The sequence below is a fragment of the Lutra lutra genome, chromosome 4 (genome assembly GCF_902655055.1).
Source record: "Lutra lutra chromosome 4, mLutLut1.2, whole genome shotgun sequence".
In the NCBI taxonomy this organism is placed as follows: domain Eukaryota; kingdom Metazoa; phylum Chordata; class Mammalia; order Carnivora; family Mustelidae; genus Lutra; species Lutra lutra.
The window spans coordinates 276,090-289,536 of record NC_062281.1 but is presented as its reverse complement, the minus strand read 5'-3'; the positions used below and the strand labels follow the sequence as shown (position 1 = coordinate 289,536).

General features: G+C 50.2%; 1 protein-coding gene across 3 annotated transcripts in view; it reads right to left on the bottom strand.

Annotated features, from left to right (window-relative positions):
• The window catches only part of ARHGAP39 (Rho GTPase activating protein 39), a 95,628-nt gene that overhangs the window by 55,339 nt on the left and 26,842 nt on the right, over nucleotides 1-13,447 (bottom strand). Inside the window, exon 1 of one of the 3 annotated variants that reach the window (XM_047724168.1) lies at nucleotides 12,079-12,267. The exons of the other annotated variants lie outside the window; for them this stretch is intronic. The gene's annotated coding sequence lies outside the window, so the exon portion shown is untranslated. Of the gene's footprint in view, nucleotides 1-12,078; nucleotides 12,268-13,447 lie in introns of those variants that run through there. 3 annotated transcript variants of the gene reach the window in all.

Below are 13,447 nucleotides of genomic sequence, written 5' to 3'. Positions count from 1 at the left end.
CTTTAGGAAAAAAAACAGTACCTACATGGTTAGAAACACATGGAAGCAAGCTCGACCTCTACAGTCATCAGGAAACTGGTCTGCGATTCACAGTGTAGTGGCGAACTGTATTTTAACTACACCAACCAAAATGGCTAAAATGGGAAAGAAAAACCACCATGTGCTGGCAAGGGCGTGGAGGCTCATCAGGGCCTCGGGAGATGTGCTAACCCGATCAGGACCACAGTGGGCAGTACTGGCCAAACCTTCACATACCCCGGCCCCCACAGAGGGCTTCCCCTGCCTGTGGCAAGGGCTGGCAGAGACCCGCACACAGCGTTCCCTGAGCCCCAGTCCCAACAGCCCACACAGGAAAGTGCCCAGTGTTCATCACGGCAGAACGGACCCTCCAAGCTCATGCCGGCGTCTCTCGCCGGGAGATGACAGTCCGAGGCCGAACACAATCAGATGCACATCAAGTTCCCAACCAGGCAGGGAAGGCCTCCGCCTCATGCCAGTGTTGGTTTATGAAAGCTCAGGAGCTTCATGCCCAGGCTCTCACGTTTTTGTTTTTGTTTTCTTAAGATTTTATTTATTTGTCAGAGAGAGAGAGAGAGAGACCTCACAAGCAGAGGGAGCTGCAGGCAGAGGGGGTAAGCAGGCTCCCTGCTGAGAAACGAGCCCCACACAGAACTCGATCCTAGGACCCTGAGATCATGACCTGAGCCGAAGGCAGACGCCCGAAGACTGAGCCCCCCAGACGCCCCACTCACACTTTTCTGTACACACGCATCACTTCAGGAGAAAGCCTGCAGGAATAAGGAGCAGAAGAGTCACTGGGGACACTGTCTGCACCCCAGCTGGTACCAGGACAGGACCCTCCCAGCAGAGGCTGACCCACAGATCCCAACTATGCTAGTCAAGGGGAAATAAAACAGATTCAAAGCACCAGGTGGGGCACAGCTGGCCAGGGGCCCAAGAGGGGAGATTACAGACCAGTCGCACACTTTCTCCAAGGCCCAGAGAGACGTGACATCACTGGTCAACCTGACTGTGCTTGGCTCATGAGGTGGAGATGACCCACCTGGAGGAGATGCTCTCAGGTTTCTCCCTTCTGCCACTTGAATATCCATACAGCTTTTTTTTTTTTTAAAGATTTTATTTATTTATTTGACAGAGAGAGATCACAAGGCAGGCAGAGAGAGAGAGAGAGAGAGAAGCAGGCTCCCTGCTCAGCAGAGAGCCCGATGCGGGACTCGATCCCAGGACCCTGAGATCATGACCTGGGCCGAAGGCAGTGGCTTAACCCACTGAGCCACCCAGGCGCCCAGAATATCCATACAGCTTTTATTTAAATACTTAAAACTACTGGGAATGCCATTTTAAAAAAGGGAAAGAAAGAAAGAAACTTAAGTATTTCTAAGTCCCTGTCTCTCTGGGCGAAAACAAGTGACCTTCTCATATGGCTCCAACATTTAAGAAAAATATTGAGCAGTGTTAATAAAATTCTGAAAAACTAAATATTATATACCATAACCTGAAAGTAACTCAAATTAACCATCTCCACCCGTGTCACCCTCTCAGTCCTTGTCCTACCCTTCAGGGCTGGTCCAGAGCATAAGGCACAGCGGGTGGCAAAGAGAAACTCCAAGGCACATGACCGGTTCTCTTCGCTCCCGAGTCCACCCTGTGTCGTCCCCTCCAAAAAGCCTCCTCCAATCTGGGACAGATGCCACGTCTCGGGCTCCAAATGCCCCAGACACTGGGACGTCCTCCCAACTTTGCTCTTCATTTCTGAAATTGTTTTAATTACTCCAGCTCATCTGCACTTCCTTATGAATTTCTTCTTGGACCACCTCTGCCTGCTTTCGCTATCAGGATAATAGCAGCCGAACAAAATGAACCCCCTCAATTTTCTGGGGGTTCGTGTGGACCAGCTGTCATCTGTTCCTCAAATGTTTGGCAGAATATGACTGCAGGGCCGTCTGGACTTGTCCTTTCCTTTGTGGGAAGGATTTTAACCACCATTCTGATGTGCTTGGCAAAGACAGAGTGGACCAGGTCTTGAACCTCCCTGAGTCAACTGCAGTGGTTCTGTCTTTCAAGGCATTTGGCCGTCTCATTCCAGCCGGCAGGGTTACCGGCACACAGCTGACACGCCATCCTTCCAGTACCCTTTTGGGGTGGTGTAATTCGTAGTGATGCCAGCTCTTCCGTTCCTGATGGTGGTGATTTATGTTCTTTTCACTCTTCCACCTTATCTGGCCGGCAAGAAGTTTGTCAATTTTATTGACCTTGTTAAAAAAAAAAAAAAAGACAGTATTTTGCTACATCAGTTTTGTGTCTTTTCTGCTTTAGTTTCCACTTTGATCTGAATTATTTCCTTTCTTTGCAGTCTTTTGGATTTCTTTCTTTTTTTTTTTTTTTTTTTGGTTTAAGGTAGAAGTTGTGTGTTTGGGACTTTTTTAAACCCTCAGTCTAAGTCAGGCATTTAGCGCCGCGAAGCCTGTCTTAGAGCACAGCTTCCCTGGCATCCCACAGATTCTGTTTTTCACCCAATGCAAAACCTTCCCAATTTCCCTGTGCATTTCTCCTCTCTCTCATGGATTACAAGGAAGCATATGATTTACTCTGCCAGTATGTTTATTGGTTTCTAACATAATTCCATTTTTGTCTGAAAAATTATGATGCAGACAAACGATGTATCTTGATAAACATTTCGAAGGCACTGGAAAGGCTGTTGGGTCGAGTGCTCTGTGAACAGCAACCAGGTCAGGGGCTGACAGCGACAGTATTAATTTTTGGTTTACCTAGCTTTCCAGTTACAAAGAAAAGGGCACCAGGAGCAGTAACTGCAATTGCAAATTTGCCTATTTCTCTTTGCCGTTCTATCAGTTTTTGTCCCATGTGTTTTGTAGCTCCGTTATTAGGTGTGGAAAATCTACGTTGTCTTCTTGGCAAAATTACCTCTTCATCATTATGAAGTATCTCCACCTGGTAGTTTTCTTTGCTCTGAAATCGGTATATTTGATATTATTACAGCAATTCCCCTTCTCTCCCCATTAGTGTTAGAATGGTACCTCTCATGCCTTCCTCTTACTTTTAACCTATTAGTGTCTTTACATTTATTTTTTTTTTTTAAAGATTTTATTTATTTAACAGGCAGAAATCACAAGTAGGCAGAGAGGCAGGCAGAGAGAGAGGAGGAAGCAGGCTCCCTGCTGAGCAGAGAGCCTGATGTGGGGCTCAATCCCCAGCACGCTGGGACCATGACCTGAACCAAAGGCAGAGGCTTTAACCCCTGAGCCACCCAGGCACCCGTGTCCTTACATTTAAAGTGGGTTTCTTGTAGCCAGCATATATTTGGGTACTGCTTTTTCATCCACTAATTTTTTTTTTTTAAAGAATTTTATTTATTTACTTGACAGAGATCACAAGCAGGCAGAGAGGCAGGCAGAGAGAGAGGAGGAAGCAGGCTCCTCACTGAGCAGAGAGCCCGATGCGGAGCTTGATCCCAGGACCCCGGGATCATGACCTGAGCTGAAGGCAGACGCTTAACCCACTGAGCCACCCAGGTGCCCCTCATCCACTAATTTCTGCCTTTTATAAAGATTTACTTGAGAGAGAGAGCGCGTGCGTGTGCACACAAGTGTGGGGAGGAGCAGAGGAGAGAATTTCAAGCAGACTCCCAGCTGAATGCAGATCCCAACGTAGGGGTCCATCTTATGACCCTGAGATCATTAACTGAGCCGAAATCAAGACCCAGACTAACTGACTAGCCTCCCAGTCACTCCAATTTCTGCCTTTCATTGGGTGCTTACGCCATCTAGATTTGTGATCATTGACATGGCTGGGTTGGAATCTACCATTTTGCTACTTTTTAAAATTTGTCTCATCTGTTCCTTGTTCCCCCTTCCCTCTTTTTTGCTTACTTTTGGGCTAAGTATTTCATGTGATTCAATTTTATCTTGACTGTTAATTTATCAGCTGTAGGTAATTTATTGTTTTGCTATATTAGTATATGCTTTTGGGTTTACAGTGTTCATATTTAATTTATCATAATTCACCTTCAAGGGCAATCACACCACTTCAAGTACGTGAGTTTGCCATTTCTCCTGTCCCGCACCGCCTGCCACTCTTGTCATAGACCTCACTCTATATATATTATAACCACCTCCCTACTTCTATTGCTTTTATTTATTTATTTATTTAGGTTTTATTTTTTTATTTTATTTTATTTTTTTTTAAAAGATTTTTATTTATTTATTTGACAGAGAGAGATCACAAGTAGACGGAGAGGCAGGCAGAGAGAGAGAGAGAGGGAAGCAGGCCTCCCGCTGAGCAGAGAGCCCGATGTGGGACTCGATCCCAGGACCCCGAGATCATGACCCGAGCCGAAGGCAGCAGCTTAACCCACTGAGCCACCCAGGCGCCCCAATTTTATTTTTTTTTTAAGATTTTATTTATTTATTTGTCAGAGAGAGAGAGAGAGCGCGCGCACAGGCAGACAGAGTGGCAGGCAGAGGGAGAGGGAGAAGCAGGCTCCCCACAGAACAAGGAGCCCGATGCGGGACTCGATCCCAGGACGCTGGGATCATGACCTGAGCCGAAGGCAGCGGCTTAACCAACTGAGCCACCCAGGCGTCCCTAATTATTTAGGTTTTAAAGAGATTTAAGTAATAAGACAGTATATACATATTTATATTTAGCCACATGACTGCCATTTCCAGGGGTCTTCATTCTTTGGGGTAGATCTTGATTTCCACACGGTTTCATTTCTCTGCGGTCTGAAGCCTTTACTGCAGTTACTGTAACCCTGCCTGCGGTGAAGGTCTGCTGGTGATGAATTCTTTCAGCTTTTGTACATCTGAAATAGCTTCATTTCGCCTTCATTTCACAATGTATACATTGGCACAGGGTTCTGGGCTGGCTGCTCCCAGTCTCCTCACCCACACTTAACATAGAGAGACTGCCATTGTTTGCAACGTTGCTCCTCTGTATATAATAGGTCTTGTTTTCTAGCTGCTTTTAAGACTTTTCTCTTCACCATTGGTTTTGAGCAATTTGATTATGATGCACCTTGTGTAGCTGTATTTGTGTTTCTTGTGTTAAGGGTTTGTTACAATCATTTAGGCTTTATAGTTTTCACCAAACTAGGAAGCATTTTAGGCACTATTTATTCAGATAGTTTTTCTGCACCCTTCCCTTCGTACTGGAAACTTAAATTACACAAGTCTTAGTTTCTGCCAGGTGTCCCACAGTTCAGTCTTGCCCTTCTGTTTATTTAAGAGTATATCTCCTCTCCTTAAGTTTGGATAGGTCTTACTGCTTTGTCTTCAAGTTCAGTAAGTTTTTCTTCTGCAGTGTCTAATCTGTTAATACCATCCCGCAAGTTGCATTCAGATATTTTAGTTTCTTTTTTTTTCTTTTTTTAAGATTTTCTTTATTTGTTGGTGCAGGGAGAGAATGCAAGCACACAAGCAGGAGGAGCAGCAGGGCAGAGGGAGAAGCAGGCTCCCTGCTGAGCAAGGAGCCTGATTCAGGACTCCATCCCAGGACCCTAGGATCACAATGCAAGCTGAAGGCAGACACTTAACTGACTGAGCCATCCAGTGTCAACATCCTCAGACCTTTTGGTTGCAACTCTGTAAGTTTAATTTGGATCTTTTTGCAGTTCAGTGTCTTTACCATGTCCCTACTCAACACGTCCAGTGTCTCCTTTAGCTTCTTGAACACATGGAATGTAATTACAATAACTTCTGAATTCCCATAAATATTCTGGAGCTGTTTTGGGATATGGTTACTTGGAAACCATGTAAACCTTCAGTTCTTGCTTCTAACACTAGTTACGAGCACCAGAGCAGTATTTATCCAATGGCTAATTACTCTCCACTGAGTAGTCTACCCCATGCCCTGTGAATTATGAAGAGTTCTGAGCACCATCCCTCTAACCCTTCTCTGGGATTCTCTCTGTCTCTTGATAGCTTCCTCATACCCACGTGCTTCCTGGCACTCTGTAGGAAACTACAGGCACTGTCCCACAAGCCTCTGAATTCTCTGCTTGTGGCATTCTTTTCTGCTGCTCTCCCCTGCAAACTCCATTGCCATGGCCACCCGAGACTCTAAGCTCCATCTTTTTTTTTTTTTTTTAAGATTTTATTTATTTATTTGACAGAAGGAGATCACAAGTAGACAGAGAGGCAGGCAGAGAGAGAGATAGAGAGAGAGAGGGGGAAGCAGGTTCCCTGCTGAGCAGAGAGCCCGATGCGGGACTTGATCCCAGGACCCCGAGATCATGACCTGAGCCGAAGGCAGTGGCTTAACCCACTGAGCCACCCAGGTGCCCCTCTAAGCTCCATCTCTTAAACTCAGAGGCTCTGCCAGATCCTGCATCTCTGCAACACAACATGGAAACTCCCTGCATGCAGTGAGCTGGGAAATCACTCAACTCACCCTGTTTGACTCTCACCTAACAGGAATCACCGTACTTTGTCACCTCATACCCCAAAGTTAGAAAACCAGGGTTTCATAAATATTGTCCAGCTTTTTCTTAGTTCCTGGTGAGAGGGTAAATATGATCACCGTTACTCCATCTTGTGAACAGGAGGATGCCCAAGTGCTTTTGCTTGGTATTGCATAATTACACAGATTAAGCATGACAACTGTGATATTTACTTTCCCTCTCTCACCAGAGAAGAAGCAACATGAGGGCAGAGATATTTGTTCTGTTAACCACCGCATCCTTGATACAGAATAATCAAACATTTACTGAATAAACACACTCCTTAATCACTTGGAATTTACCTTAGCATACTATATAACTAAGGAATAAAAATGTTTGCTCTAGGCTATGCAATGTAGGATTCCAAATTCCAAATCCAGAAAACACAAAAGTATATTAATGGTGCAGAGACTGTGGCTACCAGTGATTCAGGGGAGGGAGGAAAGTTGAATGGGGCCCACAGGGGTTTTCTTGGGGGTGGGGGGTGAAACTATTCAGTATGATACTGCCATATCTGACACTACGCATTTGTCAAAGCCATGGAAATTTACAGCAAAAAGAGTGAACTTCAATGTGTGCAAGTCTGTTTATTTGTTTTTAAAGATTGTATTTATTTATTTGACAGAGAGATAGAGAGAGAGAGCACAAGGAAGCAGAGGCAGGCAGAGGGAGAGAGAGAAGCAGGCTCCCTGCTTAGCAGGGAGCCCAATGCAGGGCTCATTCCCAGGACCCCAGGATCGTGACCCAACCTGAAGGCAGACGTTTAACGAACTGAGCCACCCAGGCGCCCCAATGTATGCAAGTTTAAAAAAATAATAATTTAGGAGGTCAAGAGTTCTCAAGATGCAGTGCAGCGTAGGACAAAAAACCCAGCTGTACTGCGAAGGAGCGGGTGGAGGGAAAGACGCTGACCTGAGTAGCTCTGTTTTTTTAAGATTTCTTGATTACAGAGAGAGAGTGTGTACATGCACACACACACAAGTGTGGGGAGGGGAAGAGAGAGAATCTTCAAGCAGCTGCCCACTGAGTGCAGGGCCTGTCTTAGATCTTGATTCCCTGAGACCTGAGACCTGAGCTGAAACCAAAAGTCGGACACTCAAATGACTGAGTCACCCAGGTGCCCCTGGTTGACTTTAAAGAATAAGTTGGTTATAAGGTTCGTGGAAAAGGAACTGCATACAGGCACCATCTCTTGTTCATAAAGTCATTTCCCAGGAGTATGGGTCTCCAATCCTGATACCACTACAGGTGTACATGGGAACTGAACAATTCAGCAAAAGCATGGAGAGGAGGCTGGAATGACCCATGTGGCGATGAATCAGTGGAGACAGGACTCAGAACTCTTGTTCAGTGTAAAACACATACAGATAGCTGCACTAGGAGAGATCTGTGTGTGCACACAGGTCAGTGTGCACACGCAGACGGCTATGCCTGGAGAGAGGTGTGTTGTGTGTGCGCACACACAGATTTCCTGGCTCTGTCAGCTGAGAGGACCTAGAAACAACACCAGCCCATGGCAAGGATCATACCCAGTGCCCAGCTCTTGGCCCTAACAGCATTCTCCAGTAAAAGGACCCAGTAATCCTTGGAGACAAGATGAGTCTACAGCATCCCACTGAGGCAGTAAGTAACAAAGAGCTAAAACAAAAACAAAGCCCACAGTGACAGGGTCTGTTAAAGGGCTGACGGAGCTCCCAATGACCAAACCTGAAGCCAAAGGGGGGGGGTACATCCTCGTGGGTGATAACCTGAAGGATAAAATAAACATCTGCAAGTCCAGACTGATATAAATAAAGGACCAAATTGGGACACCTGGGTCTCGCCCAGTTGTTAAGCATTTGCCTTTGGCTCGGGTCATGATCCTGGGGTCCTGGGATGCAGCTCCGCATCGGGCTCCTTGCTGGGTGGGAAGCCTGCTTCTCCCGCTCCTACTCCCTCTGCTTGTGTTCCTTCTCTTGCTGTGTCTCTCTCTGCCAAAATAAATAAATAAAATCTTCAAAAAAAAAAAAAGACTAAATAACCAAGTGGGGAAAATGGACAAATGTCCAGCAGAAGAGCAGTCTGGGTAGACACTCTGCTTCCAGGTACATGACCTTCCTTCCAAAGTTGCTGAGCGGAACACCTGGCAGACACCTCCTCCGGGTGGGGCACCTGTCCTGAAGCCATGCTGGCTCAGAACAAAGTCCTGGAGAGCCTTTCTTCACCCCCCACCCTGCTGCCTTCACTCCTCATCTGCTGTTGTTGCTAACGGGGCCCTTGTGCTGGTGATGGGCTGTCTTCAACTTCTTTCCTCAGCTCAGCCAGCCCACTTCCCCTCCTGCTATCTCATCTTTTCTTTGAGCTCTTTGCTCATGTAGTTTAAATTTTCCATTTTTTAGTATACAGAAAATATTGTCTGAACTTATCTCCCAACTTTTGTTTCCTTCACCCACTGTTAACTGTGCTCATTCCCTCCTTCCCTTCCTTCCTTAGTCTCTACATAAAGGTCCACATTGTTTCCTGATTACTGCTCATCTTTTTTTTTTTTTTTAAGATTTTTATTTATTTATTTGACAGACAGAGATCACAAGCAGGCAGAGAGGCAGGCAGAGAGAGAGGAGGGAGCAGGCTCCCCACTGAGCAGAGAGCCCGATGCGGGGCTCGATCCCAGGACCCTGAGATCATGACCTGAGCCGAAGGCAGAGGCTTAACCCACTGAGCCACCCAGGTGCCCGACTGCTCATCTTTAAACAAGAAAAGGAACAGCTTCAAGCCAGGGTTATCATTCCAGAATCCTCTATCACCAACTTTTCTTTTTCCCCCGGCCCTGCCCTGGATGAGTTTCTGGTATTAGGACATTTTTGGTTTTCAAGGGACAGAAATGGCTGAGACCCCACCAATGCAGGACTCCCAAGAAGGCCTCGGGCCACTTCCTCTCCGTGCCGTGCTCGGGCTGGCCACCCTTTCAGGCAGGCTGGCTCTGTGGACCACACAGTAGCACTCCCAAGCTTCTTCCCTGGGGTCTAACAAGAGAGTCTCCCAAAGGCTTCTGAGCGGCAGCAGGGTGGCGTCAGCCCTCAGGAGTCCTGCCCACTCTCCTTCAGGGCTGGGCATCAGAGTGAGGCCACGGCCCAGGGGAGCCGAGGTCTCTCCTGGGCCCAGAGTCGGTGGGAGACAAGACCTGAGGAGTCAGCAGCCCCCTGGTGAGCTGCAAATTGCCCTCTTCTTCCCCACTTCACTCCTGAAGAGTCTGGATCTTGTAGGAAATGGTGGCCAGGCACCTGTGCCCGTGCCAGCTCGCCTCCCTCACCAGGTACCCCCACATGGGGTCCCCCCACAGCCCACAGTGCCGTCCGCAGTGTCCCTGAAACCCTCTTAGTGAAGGACGAGCTGATCACAGCTCTGGCTTTCACTCCTCCTCCCCGTCTGGCGACGTTCTCCTCCGGCTACGGCTAACCCTTGGATTCAATGTAGATTAAAGCTGGTTCTCTGTTTTTCATTCTTTTTGTTCATTTCAGGGAGTTTCAGGGAGGGAAGTAGAATAAACAAGTCTTTAGTCAACCATCATCTCCAGAAGGCCCAAGTTCCATTCTCAATGCTGTTTTGAAGACGTTTTCCAAGCTGGAACAATGAGTGCATCTCAGTCTCATGTTCTGGAAGCTTGGCTCTAAGCTGGAAGCACAATGGCCCATTCTCCACCCGCAGTGACCAGGACAGGCTGGCATTTCCCGTCTGCGCCCCCCACATGGCTCTTCTCATCGACCCCCTCCAAAGGAGGGGCCACACTGTCACAGCTAAGAGACCGTGACCCGACCTGCCAGTCATGGCATCAACTTGTGAGTCAGGACCAGCTTTTCAAACTTCTGGGAAAGGGTGCCAGACTGCACCCCCCCTCATGGTAGGCACACTTGTTTGGAGCCCCTTGGCTGCAACAGAGCGGGGGTCCCTGAGGGTGGTGCTGGCCTGAGGGCTTGGAGAGCGGCCACCCTTCGGACAGCACTTGGCAGCTACCGAGCCGCGGGAGGCCACGTGACTGGCAGTCAGGACACAGAGCCGAGCTGGGGTGTGGAGACCCCGTGGTCCTTGTTGTCCTGGGCTTGTCTCACCGACAAAATGGCACTGAGGCCCCCAGAGGACATTGAGAGAGAATAAAATTTGTATCACACATGCATGTGCTCATGGTCAGAGCAGAGAAGCCGGCCTGTGACCAGAACTGCCTGATACCCGGCTCCCACTTGCTCCCAAGCCCTCCACAAGCACAGATGACCCCACTGGGTTCTGAGAGGGATGAGGACAGCTGGGAGGGGGCTTTGTGACACATGGGGCAGCAGCTCTGGGTCCTTCGGTCACCCTTCCTGAGCCCATAGATGGGGGCACCCGCCGGCCACCAGGTGATGGGAGACACCAGCCAATGGCCTCAGCGCCCCGCCCCCAGCAGCTGGGGTCAGCAAAGGATGGGTGATTGAGTAGATGTTTTTCTTCTTACTTAAAGCTTGATTTTTAAAAAATACCCTAAACTAGAGGGTGCCTGGGTGGCTCACTGGGGTATGCACCTGACTCTTGGCCTCAGCTTGGGTCTCAATCTCTGGATCAGGAGTTCAGGCCCCATGCTGGGCTCCGTGCTGGGCGCAGGGCCCACGTGACGCACACTGGCCAGCAGGGCCGACCTCGGGAGGCCAGGCTCGCCTCAGGCCAGACCCCGAGAAAATGGGAGGAGCCACGAGGGAAATAAACTCCTACAAATACTGCAGGACGACTGGGAATACAGAAGGGCAGCCGGCCGCCTGGCCCTCCAGGTGCGTGGGCACCACCGCACCAGGTCCCAGACCCAAGGGGGCCTCGCCTCGGAGCGGCGCAGTCTGAAAACGTCTCCTCATGAAGGCTGTTTCTCCACTGGCTTTCATGTGTTCCATTTCTCTAGTTTCATGCTTTTCTCATCTGCACTTATTTCTAAAATAGTGTTTCCAACAGAACACAATGTTTTCGTTTCCAATAGTGGTCACAGCAATACTGCTCAGGAAGTCCTGACACCGGGCAGCTGCAGGCCCTGGTGCTTCCTGGGGCAAAGTCTGGCCCGTGCACTGGGGGGCAGCCAGGGCCCAGGCCTGCCGGCCCTGCTCCTCTCTTCCCTGCTAGGAACTCTGCAGGCCCCTTAGAAGACAGCTGACTTCACCACCTGTTCATGTGCCTCCTGGGACTCTCTCCAGGAGTATGGAGGGGGCTCCTGGTGCTGGGGCACGGTGCTGTCCTAGTCCTACCTGTGAGCTCCTCACATGCTGTCCTGAGGCAGCCCCCCCCCCCGCCCCCATCTGCAGCAGGCCCAGGGCCTGGAGAACGTCAGAGCAGGCACACCTCTCTGGGCCTTCAGCGCACAGCAGCCCACAGATCGTGCAGACGGATGGCGGCCCCCTGCTCAGCAGGTCCCGGGAGCCAGGCCAGGCAGATCGCAGTCTGGGTGACAGGTCCGCCATGCAGAGAAACGGTGCCCGGTGCTCACTGAGGGTGCCAGGGCTGGCCCCACAGCCTGGACTGGGTCCTGCTCCTAATCAGTGCCTCACTGCCCGGCCTCTGGAAGAGTGCCAGCATGGTGCGGACAGTGAGTATGTGCGAAGACTCACCGTGAGGTGACGACAGGTGTCCTTGGCTGAGTTCTGGGCAGCAGCACGCATGTCCACCCCCCGTGGACCCTTAACCATGGAGGGCTTGACTGTCCTTCCCTCTACCTCAGGAGTCAGGTCCTGCTCAGTCCTCACCCCACAGATGAGTGGAGGGTGGCCCAGGGTCACCCACTGGCCCAGGCCTGCCCTGTGCAGATGCTTAGAGCTGTGGGCGGTGGGGGGCGGGCCCGGCGCCGCTAGACGACTGGTGGGCAGGGGCACACCCAGAATAGGACAAATGGACAAATAGGACAAAATAGGACAAAATGCCGGCGCCCGCACACCATGTTGTGGGGGTGCCCCAAATCGCACTATAGGCCTCCAGCCATCCCCTCCCCCCAAGGGCAGCTGCTCGCTCATCTCCACCCCATACTGTGGGGAAAGTTCCAGGCATGAGTGGGTGACGAGGTTCTCGATTCCAACTTCCTACATGAGCCCCGGAACAGAAGACGCTCTGTGCTGGCTCTGGCTGGGGGCTGAGAAGGAGCTCCAGGAAGCGGCAATCTGCTCCTGGTGCCAGCAATGCTCCGAGCTCCGTGCTCGGGCACCCCTGCCTGGCGTCTACAGAGCAGCCCACACACGTGCGAGTGCGGCCCAGGGCAAGGTGGGTCCACCCGCAAACTGCTCCTTCCTTCCTTGGGCACCCCTGCACCTGGTCCTGCCCCCAACCTCTCCAGGAAAGACTTCCACACCTGAGTCTTGGAGGGGACGGTGACTGCAGGAGAGGGCAGAGGCCATGGCAGTGCTGGGGGTCCTGAGGCTCCCCACGGCCACAGCCACCAGTGGGACCCTTGTGTCAGAGAGTGTCTCCACTAATCAAACACCAGAGAAAACCTATAATCGATCCAACAGAAAGCAGGATAGAAAACACTAGTAGGACGTAACCAGAAGAGAGACCTGAGCCCTGTCCAGCTATGTGTGGTGCTGGCCGCCACTGCTAACGGACTCTGCTGGGGTCTGCACAGGACCCCGAGTGCAGCGGGGCCTGGGGGCCACACCCTCCGCCCTGAGTGGGGCTGTGGGGCTTCTGCTGCCTCGGAGGGAGTCCCTTCCAGTTCCTTGTTGGACGTTCCAGAAAACCGCAGAGAAACTTAAGAAACATTTCACCAACTGAGACCGTCAGAGTCTCCTTCCTGCTCTGTCCCAGTTACAGAAGGGAAAGCGGCTTACTGGAAGCAGAAGGGCCAGACTGAGCTGAGTGTGGTGCCGGACAACAGTGCCCTGGGAGAGGGAGCCATGCCCTGCTCCGACACAGAAGACTGGCCTACAGCACTTACTAGAAACGTTTTTATAAGAAAGACTTCCATTTTTGTCATAATAATGAACCAGA